The following is an 11,435-nucleotide window of genomic DNA, read 5'->3' on the forward strand; positions in this document are numbered from 1 at the left end:
GGTATAGGCAAAGATTAGATAAAACAACCAAAGCAAAACTAAACAAATAGGATTTCATCAAACTCAGAAGCTTCTGTTTAGCCAAAGAATCTACAGAGTGAAGACACAACAAAATGACAAATTATTGCAAGCTATATTTCCAACAAAGGATTGATATCCAGAATATATAAGAAACACAACCAACAACAAAAATAACCAATCCAGTTAAAAAAATGGGCAAAGAATCTGAATAGACATTTCTCAGAGGAAATACAAATGGCCAACAAATGTATGAAAAAAGTGCTATCACTAGTCACCAGGGAAATGCAAATCATACCACAATGAGGTGTCATCTCATCCCAGTTAGAATGACTTCTATCAAAAAGACAAAAAATAACAATGCTTACAAAGATACAGAGAAGGGAGGTTAGAATGTAAATTAGAGTGCTGTTAGAATGTAAATTAGTACAGCCATCATGGAAAAGAGTATGAAGATTCCTTTAAAAACTAGAAATAGAACTGCTATATGATGCAGCAGTACCACTAACTGATATACATCCAAGCGCAATGAAATCATTATATTGAAAAGATACTACCGCCACCATGTTAATTGTAGCACTGTTTATAATAGCAAAGATATAGAATCAACCAAGGTGTCCATCAACAGATAATTGGATAAAGAGATTGTGTATTTACACAACAGAATATTATTCAGCCATAAAATAAAATTCTGTCATTTGCAGCAAAATAGATGGAACTAGAAGATGTTGTGTTATGTTAAATTAAGTCAGACAGAAATACAGATACTGCATGTTATCCCTCATATGTGAAAATTAAAAAGTTAATTTGAACATAGAATGGTAATTTCTAGAGGCTGGGAGGGGTGAAGTGTGGAGAAGGAAAGGAAGATTGGATGAAAAGTACCTAATCGCAAAAGAATGAGTTCCTAGTATTGCACATTTCAGTGGGTTGACTACATTTCACAAAAACCTATTATGTATTTTCTGAGCAAACAGAAGGGAGAAGTTCAAGACGCTAATCATGTAATAATAAAGAGAAGAAAATGTTAATTATGCTGATATGATCAGCATACATTGTACACATGTAATGTCACACTGACCCCCATAAATATAGAATTATTGTTCATTTTAAAACTAGTGCTTTTGGGGCTGGTGCTGTGGCGTAGCAGGTAAAGCCTCCGCCTACAGTGCTGGCATCCGAAATGGGCGCCAGTTCTAGTCCCAGCAGCTCCCCTTCCAATCCAGCTCTCTGCTATGGCCTGGGAAAGCAATGGAAGATGGCCCAAGTCCTTGAGCCCCTGCACCAGCTTGGGAGACCTGTAAGAAGCTCCTGGCTCCTGGCTTCGGATCAGCGCAGCTCCGGCCATTGCGGCCATCTGGGGAGTGAACCAGTGGATGGAAGACCTCTCTCTCTCTCTCCCCCCTTCTGCCTCTCCTCTCTCTGTGTAACTGTGACTTTCAAGTAAAATAAATAAATCTTTTAAAAAAATAAAACTAATGCTTTTTTAAAGCTATGATAAATTATAAAATGTGAATATTTAAAAGCACAATATTACTCCCCGACACACACTCACACGAAGAAGAAGACTAAGATAAACATGTCCACTCGTACCTTTTGTATTTGACATTGTTGGGGAGGTTCTAGACACAGCACTTAGGCATGAAAATGAAATAAAACTTCTAGATCAGAAAGACACAAAATTTTAAACACCTGTTTCCTTGCTTATTACATGATTTTATATATGGCAGATCATGAAGAATCCACTAAATCCCTACTAATACTAATAAGGCCAACAAGGTTGTAAGATAAGAGGTCAGTATACAACTGCAATTCTAAACACTTAAAATGAAGAATCAAAAAATTAAATTAAGAAAATAATTTCAAAATTTGTAAGAACAAATTTAATAAAAAGCATAAAATTTATACTCCAAAAACTAAAAAGTACTATTGAAAGAAAGACCTAAATCTATGGAAAGATAACCCGTATTCGTGGATCGGAAAATGGAATATGGTTAAAATGGTTTCTTCCAAAATTTATAGACAAATTAAATGGAATGTCTATCAAAATCTCACCTGGAGGCTGGCGTCATGATGTAGCAAGTCAAGCTGCGGCCTGAGAATATTAGCATCCCATTTAGGCATCAGTTCAGGTACCAGCTACTCCACTGCGATCCAGTTCCCTATTAATGCACCTGGGAAAGCAGCAGAAGATGGTCCAAGTGTTTGGGCCTCTGTATCCATGAGGGAGGCCCCAGATGAAGTTCCTGGCTCCTGACTTTGGCCTGGCCCCACCCTGACCACTGAGGCCATTTGGGGAATGAATCAGCAGATGAAAGATCTCTCTCTCCCTGTCTTTCCCTCTCTGTAACTCTGCTTTTCAAATAAATGAATCTTTAAAAAGAAAATCTCATCTGGCTTATTTTTTATAAATTAACAAGCCAATCCTAAAATGCATACAGATATGCTGCTGAGAAGAGTGAAATACCTTCATGAAAAAGAATGAAGTTGAACCCTCCCACATCACACTATGCAAAAAATTAACTCAAGATGGATAAAAAACCTGAACTAAGGGATAAAATTATAAAACTTGGAAGTAGGCATTTAAACTAGTGGCTAATACTCCTGAATCCCATGTATAGTGCCTGAGTTCCATTCCTAGCTCTGGCTCCTGACCCTATTTCTGCAATTGTAGAACCCAGGAGACAGAAATGCTGGCTTAAGCAATTGGGTTCCCGTGCTGGTCAAAAAGCAGACCTGAATTTCATTCTCAGCTACTGGCTATGACCCTGGACCCAGAACCAGCCACTGTAGGAGTGTACCTGTGGATGGAAATGCTCTCACTTTCTCTCTCTCTGCCTTTCAAATAATTATTTTAATAAAGATTTAATCATTTTATTAGGCAGAGTTACAGAGAGAGAGACACACACACAAACACCCACACACAGAGAGACAGATAGAGGTCTTCTATCTGCTGATTCAATCCCCAAATGTCCGCAAGGGCTAGAGCCAAGCAGATCCAAAGCCAAGAACCAGGAGTTTCCTCTAGGTCTCACACGCAGGTACAAGGGGCCCAAGCCCTTGGACCATCTTCCATTGCCTTCTCAGGCTATAGCAGAGAGCTGGATCAGAAGAGGAGGAATCAGGACTTGAACCAGGGCCCATACTGATGGATGAATATAAAAACTAAATGTGCTATGTGCGCGCACACACACACACACATATATATATGATGAAATGTTAATCACCCATAAAAATGAAGGAAATTCTGACATAGACTACAACATGGGTGAAACCTGAGGACATTATGCTGAGGATGAAATAGAAAGGCACAAAACCTCATACACTGACTCTACTTACATGGAGTATTTAAAAGATAAATGTGTAGACACAGAACACTTGGTGATTACCACAGGCTCAAGGGATGAATAATGGGGAATTGTTGAATGAATACAGAATTTCAGTTTTATAAGATGAAAAGATTTCTGGAGCTGGATGGTAATGATTGTTGCATAACAATGCAAATGTCTTTATCCACTGAATTGTATACTTAAAAATTCAGATTATAAACTTCATGTTGTGCATATTTTACTATGCTTAAAAGTAATATTTTTCCTAAAGCATTAAAGCACTAGAATAACAGCAAACCTGGCTAAAGGCTCTAGAAAGACATTTATCCAAATAAGATTTATAAATGCCCAGTAAGAACTCAAAATGATGTTAACCATCATCACTCCTAAGAGAACTTCAAATCAAAACTGCAATAAGATAACACTTTTCATACACTATCATGGCAATTAAAAAACAGGGAATAATAAATGTTAGCAAGGATATCAAGCAATTAGATATCTCTTACACTACTGACATTAATGTAAGGTGTAATCACTTTGGAAAACAATTTGACAGTTCCTTAAAAGCTTAAACATAGAATTATCATATGACCCAGTAATTTCATTCATAGGCAGATAGCCAGGAGAAATGACAATTTTGTCCAGAAAAACTTGGATGCAAATATTCATCACATTATTACTGAAAATAACCAAAAGATAGAAGCAACTCAAATGTCCCACCAGCTGATAAATGGATAAATAAAATGTGATGTATCCAAACAACTGAATATTACTTGGCAATAAAAAGAAATGAAGTATAAATATAGATGGCAACATGGGAATGTCCAGAATAGGCAAATTTTTACAACAGAAAGTAGAATGATTAACAGTTGTCATATGGGTTTGAAGGAAAATAGGAATGAACATATGTGTATTAAAATCAATTAACTATATAATTTAAGTATATGAATTATGTGGTATGGGAATCCTTTTTCAATAATATTATAAAAATATGACAGAAGAATTAAGTAATACACTAAAACTTGATTTCAGACAAGAGACTACAATAAGAACAAAAGAATAAAAATATCTAATATACTTAGAAAACAAGTCATGAAATAAGAGACATACTTTGAATAATATCAATAATTATATTAAAGGTGAATGGTGTAAGAGAGGAGGTTGGCAAGTTAAGCAGCAAGCCAAATCCTGTGTGCTGTTTATATCAATAAAATGTATTGGAACATTGCCCTGCCCATTCATTTACATATTAGCAATGGCCACTTTTGTACTATCAGTGCAGTTAAATGGCTGCAACAGAGACTGCTCTGCAAAACCTAAAACAGGTACTGTTTTTTCACCTTGGTACCTTGATCTTGGACTTCCAGCTCCAGAACTTAGGAAATGAATCCCTGTTGTTTAAACTACTTTAGTCTGTGGTATTATGTTGTGGATGCTACAGGAAACTATTACCCATAAAATTGATAAATTAGACTACATCACAATTAAAAAACCTTTTATGCCTCACAGGACACCATTAAGAAAATTAAAAGACAGAATATGAGACAATATTTGTAAATTACATTTTGTGATAAAACACCTGTATCCTAAGAATATATGAAGAACACAAAGACACAATTTACAAATGAACAAAATATTTAAATGGGGGCCTAGGCTATGGCGCTGTGGTGCAGCGGGTTAACCCCTTAGCCTGAAGCGCAGGCATCCCATATGGGCGCCGGTTCTAGTCCAGGCTGCTCCTCTTCTGATCGAGCTCTCTGCTATGGCCTGGGAAAGCAGAAGATGGCTTGAGACCTTGGGCCCCTGCACCCATGTGGGAGACCTACCTGGAAGAAGTTCCTGGCTCCTGGCTTTGGATCGGCGCAGCGCCAGCCATTGCGGCCAACTGGGGAGTGAACCATTGGATGGAAGACACCCCCCCACCATGCCTCTCCTCTCTCTGTGTAAATCTGACTTTTGAATAAATAAAATAAAAATATTTAAATAAACATCTCACCAACATGGTATACTTATGGCCAATAAGTACACAAAGAGGTACTTACCACACAAATGAAGAGGTATGCAAAACATAAGTGCAAATCAAAACAAAAATCAGATGCCATTCCACATCCATCACAATGATTAAAATTAAAAAGAGCAACAATAACAAATGTTAGGGATATGGAAAAACTAAAACTCATAGGATAAGACTGTAAAATGATAGACACCTCTGAAAACAATTTGGAATTTTATTTAAAAAGTTAAGCAGGGGGTCAGTGCTGTGGCACAGTGGGTAAAGCTGCCACCTGCATTGCTGGCATGCATATGGGCTCCAGTTCAAGTGGTGGCTGCTCCACTTCCAATCCAGCTCTCTGTTTTGGCCTGGGAAAGCAGTGAAGGATGGCCCAAGTTCTTGGGCCCCTGCACACACATGGGAGACCGGGAAGAAACGCCTGGCTCCTGGCTTCGGATTGGCGCAGCTCCAGCCATTGCAGCCATCTGGGGAGTGAACCAGCGGATGCAAGACCTCTCTCTCTCTGTCTTTCCTTATCTCTCTGTGTAACTCTGACTTTCAAATAAATAAATAAATCTTTAAAAAAAAAAGTTAAGCAGAAATAGCAATTCTACTCCTGGGAATCTACCCAAGAGGAATAAAAATACAAGACTTGTATGTAAGTGTTCATAATAGTATTACTCATAAGTCAAAAAAGTAGAAGCAAATGTCCCTCAGTGAGTGACTGGACATATAAAATGTGGTGCACCCATACAGTGGAATTCTACCTAGAAATAAAAAGGAACAGGGCTGGTACTGTGGCATAGTGGGCTAAGCCCCCTCCTGCCTCCTGTGGGAGCAGAATCCCATATGGGCACCAGTTCATGTCCCCGCTGCTCCTCTTCCAATCCAGCACTCTGCAATGGTCTGGGAAAGCAGTAGAAAATGGTCTAAATGCTTGGGTCCCTGCACCTGCATGGGAGACCTGAAGAAGCTCCTGGCTCCTGACTTCTGATCTACTCAGCTCCGGCCATTGTGGCCATCTGGGGAGTGAAGTAGAGGATGGAAGGCCTTTCTGTTTCTCTCTCTCTTCTGTAACGCTCTCAAATAAATAAATAATTACTTAAAAAAGAAGAAATAAAAAGGAACAAAGTACTGATACTACAACATGGATCAATCTCAAAAATGTTATGCTCAGTGAAAGAAGCCAGATGCAAAAGATGATGCATCATAGAATCCCATTTTTTAGGAAAATGTCCAGAGAAGGCAAATATATAAAGACAGACAATAGATTAGTGGTTGCCTTGAGCCATAGGCACAAATAGGAGGGAGTGCCTTCAAACACCTGGAGGAATAATTTAGGGTGATGGAAAAGTTTAAAATTGCCATACTGCTGTTCACACAACTCTGTAAATTTCAGCTCTATAAAAATCATTAAACTGTATTTATAATATGTGTGAACTTTATATTTAAAGTATACTGTACTTAGTTGCTTAAAAACAACATAAGAAAGTTAAATTGGCTGTACTAACATCAAATAAAAGAAACTTTCAGGTAAGGAATAATACTAAAAATAAAAATATATATTTCATGATGACAACAGGCAAATACATCATGAAGATATAACAATTACAAATATATGTGTATCTACCACCAGAGCCACAAAATACCTGAACAAAATTTTCAGGGAAAAATAGACCTTTCAACAACTATGTTTGCAAATTTCAGAAATTTACTCTCCTTATTTCACAGAGCAACTAAAAAAAATCAGCAGACACAGAAGATTTGAACACCATAAACTGAACTGGCCTAACATTTTATAGAATGCTCCACTCAATGACAACAGAATACCCATTCTTCTCAAGTATATGGTCCATTATCCAGCATATCCCAGATGGTAGATAATGATATAACTCTCCATTAATTTAAAGGAATATAAATATTAAAAAGTATGTTCTGAACCAAACTGTGATTAAATCAGAAATCAGCTACAGCATCAAATTTTGGAAGTATACACATACTTGCAAAATAAACAATATATTGCTAAATAACCTATGAATAAAATAAAAGATCACAAAGAAAAGTAGAAAGTATTTTAAATTGAATGAACAAGAGCCAGTGTTGTGGCACAGTAGGTTAAACCACCATCTACAATGCCTGCATTATATATGACTGCCTGTTTGAATCCTGGCTGCCCACCTTTTTCTTTTTCTTTTTGTAAGATTTTGTTTATTTATTTAAGAAGTAGAGTTACAGAGAGAGGGAGAGAGAGAAAGATCTTCCATCCACTGGTGCATTCCCCCTAATGGCCACAATGCCTTAGCTGGGCCCATTTGAAGCGAGGAGCCAAGAGCTTTTTCCAGGTCTCCCATGAGGGTGCAGAGGCCCAAGGGCTTGGGCCATCTTCTACTGCTTTCCCAGGCCATAGGAGAGAGCTGGATTAGAAGAAGAGCAGCCAAGACTAGAACCAGTACCCATATGGGATGCTGGCCCCACACATGAAGGCTTATTAGCCCTCTAAGCCACAGTACTGGCCCCAGCTGCTCCAATTCTAATTCAACTTCCCACCAATGCACCTGGGAAAGCAGCAGCAAATCACCCAAGTGCTTGAGCTCCTGCACCCACATGGGAGACCAGGTGAAGCTCCTGGCTTTGGCCTGGCCCAGTCCCAGCCTTTTTAGCCATTTGGTGAGTGAAACATCAGATTGGAAGATCTATCTCTTCCTCTTTCTCTGTAACTCTGCCTTTCAAATAAATAAGCAAATACAAAGTTTAAGAGAACATTAAATTTTTAATAAATACAAACAAATACAATGAACATGAAAAATAGAGCACAGCAAAGTTTACAGAGTATACCAAAGTAATGTTTAGAGAGACTGGCATTATGGTATAGCCAATAAAGCCACTGCCTGCAATGCTGGCTTCCCATATGAGTGCAGTTTGTGTCCTGGCTGCTCCACTTCTGATCCAGATCCCTGCTAATGCCCTGGGAAAGCAGCAAAAGATGCTTGGGCCCCTGCTACCCACATGAGAGACAAGGAAGAAGCTCCTGGCTCTTGGCTTTGGCCTGGCCTAATCTCAGCTGTTGTAGCCATCTAGGGAGTGAACCATGGCCTGGAAGATCTCTCTGTCTCTCTTTCTATAACTATGACATTCAAATAAATAAACAGACTTTAAAAAGGAGGATAAAAAGATGTTTCAATTCAATAACTTTTCTTTTTAAGAAACCACACACACAAAAAAGAATAAGAACCACAGGTAAGACAGATAAATTATTGGATAGTCTATTGACCAAGGCAAAATCCCAAAGGTAATCCTTTTTTTCCTTCATTTTACAAAACATATCCACCCCCAGCAATTCTAAAAACACGTATTATTTCATTTGGTGATGCACACTGCTTACACAGCTTACTTGGAAGACTCTACCGATGAGTCTAACATTTTGCCAAATAACTTTTTCAAGATTTTTATAAATTGCATACAAATTTTTGCATTTAATATATTTGATAAATAGTTGTAAAAATTAAAAAATAAAATAATAAAAATAAGCGAGTAAAATATCCATTAAGATTTAGTAATTCTCAGATACTCCTTACTTTTACCTTGAATGTTTTATTTTTCATTCTGTGGAATACGTTTCATGGCACCATATGCAATGAAAGGAATAGTACATACATTGTATACTGGTGAGAAATTATCTTTTGACTAAAAAGCATTTGACTCAGAATCACTCTTTTTTGGTAATAAATCAAGCATTTTCAATGCTCAATTGACACGGGGTTTTAGTGAGCAAAGAATTTGGCATTGAGGCTCTACGTATAAGTCTGCATTCCTAACTATAAAATGTATAGTGAACTGGATGTTTTTATGTGACAACTCATTGTTTGGATAAGTTATCATCTTATGTTTTCAAGGATGAATAACAAGGATTTTTACCACACTAAAATTTAAAAGGACTAGTGATATCATTAATTTTTTAATGGGAGCTTTGTTGAGCAGTTTGGTTTTTCAGAAAGGGTTCCACGGCATACACTTTCAGTAAATATCTGACCGTAATTTGATTTCCTCTTTTATCCACAAGAGTAGCTACAGGACTGTTCAAGCATATACAAAGAGAAACTTCCAGCATATTTTCATTGAAAGAGTTTTAGTTATAACAAAGATGAATTACTTGGCCTTCCGTTTGAATATGTATGGTTTCCACCTGTACTGACCTTTAGACCCCACGTACAAGATGAGCATCAGAATTATCAATATCAATCTTCTGGCAGCTTCACAGGAATATCACAGTTTTGCTTTATGTGACTTTCTGTAAGCTACTTTGACAAGGCAATAAGGTAGAGAAAAAAATCATTAAACAGAATTTGAAATCTAATGTGTATGAGTTATATTTTTACCTGTTTCAGTATAACCTATATTTTCTGTCCAACTATAAGGGTACAAACTTCTGAAGACAAGGTTGTGGCATTAGTTATTATACTGTTGTTTCATACATCTCGTGAGTGAGCAAAGAATAATGTATATCATAGTAAGAGGATTAATAATCCTTGAAACATCTTATTGACTAGTTTTTGATTAACCTAGAAAATTCAAAAGATAGATGATTTTATGTTACAAGGTTCTGAAAGGAAAAATAGAAAGCCCAACCTTAGTTTCTCTAATTTAGAACAAATTACAACAGCAAGGTAATAAGGGTGATACAAGCAGCCTTTTTATAGCAGTTTTTCAGCTCAAAGGACATCTGAGACTTCAAAGTTCCAACCAATCATGACTTGTGAATAGCCAGTACCTTTAAAAATCAGCTTGCCATAAGCAGTAAGCGGCAAACACATACAGTGTGATAGGATTTTCTTAAATATTTAACTACTATATTATGATGAAACTGCACATATTTTAAATTGATCCTGGACCTTGATGAAAACGGCATATGTGAAATTCCATAAGTGTTAGATAGTCTCAGTCCAATGAACTTTGGACAAATAAATCAAATGTTTAAGTGTCTACCTTTCCCCCCTCTCCCCAGTTCTGAACTAGCCAAAGAGCTGAACCTTTACTTAGGATCATACAAACCATATTATAATAGATCATATTATTTGGCTAGCTAATCTAGTACAATTAACATGAATTTAAGGTAGGTTTATTGTCATGGATTAAGTCGAAGAACTGTAGTTTAGTCCAAATTATTACAATAAATTAAAATCTGACTTACATCTTCTTGATATGGTATGAACCCTGATTTCCAGTGGAATTTTTAGACCTCTCTCAGAATGAAACCAATGGGTAGTAATTGATACTCTTTTGAGCATTGTTACCCTTTACAGCATTTTGGATGTAGAAATCAGAGTCAGATTAACCTATTAGAAAACAATCATTATCATTTTCTTAAAGGTTATTTATATTCTGATTTTAAAAGATCATGTTTCTTATATAATTATTAGCAAGAATTTCAAAATGATTTAGCCATTCACTATTTTTATTTGAGAGGCAGACAGCAAGGAACAGAGAGCTCCTTTGTGCTGATTCACTCTGCAAATACTGCTTCTGCTGGGATGGCCCAGGGCCCAGAACTCAGTCAGGGTCCTCAGTTTAGGTGTCAAGGACCCAACTACTTGGGCAATCATCTGCTGCCTCCCAGGGTTTGCCTTAGCAGAAGCTGGAGCAGTGAGTCAGCGCTGGGAATCGAACTAGGCACTTGGATATGCGATATGGTAGTCTTAACCGCTAGACCAAACAACTGTCCCAAGATTCAGCAATTATCAATTATCAATCTCTGATCATTAGTGGTTTTTAGGAAAAGCATGTATTTCATCATTTCTCACTGGGCTAGTTGGTGTTCCCCAAAGAGTGGGTACATGGGCACTACCTAAAAATATGAAAAATGTGGACAATATACTATATTCTCATATAAGATGCTGATTTTTATTTTTGAGGTTTGGATCCAAGAATTTGCATTTTTAACAAACACTGTAGATGATTTTTATTCCTAATATATGGGAATCACTTGTGTAATTTTTAGCTCCTCAGCATGAGATTTTGAAAGCTAATGAAAATGGCTGCTAATTCATGATTTTCTATTCAAATCCCAGTTAAGTTAAACAAATGAAAAATTCACTGTG

The sequence above is a fragment of the Oryctolagus cuniculus genome, chromosome 6 (assembly GCF_051225735.1).
Source record: "Oryctolagus cuniculus isolate XC-2025 breed Fujian yellow rabbit chromosome 6, ASM5122573v1, whole genome shotgun sequence".
NCBI classification, from domain to species: domain Eukaryota; kingdom Metazoa; phylum Chordata; class Mammalia; order Lagomorpha; family Leporidae; genus Oryctolagus; species Oryctolagus cuniculus.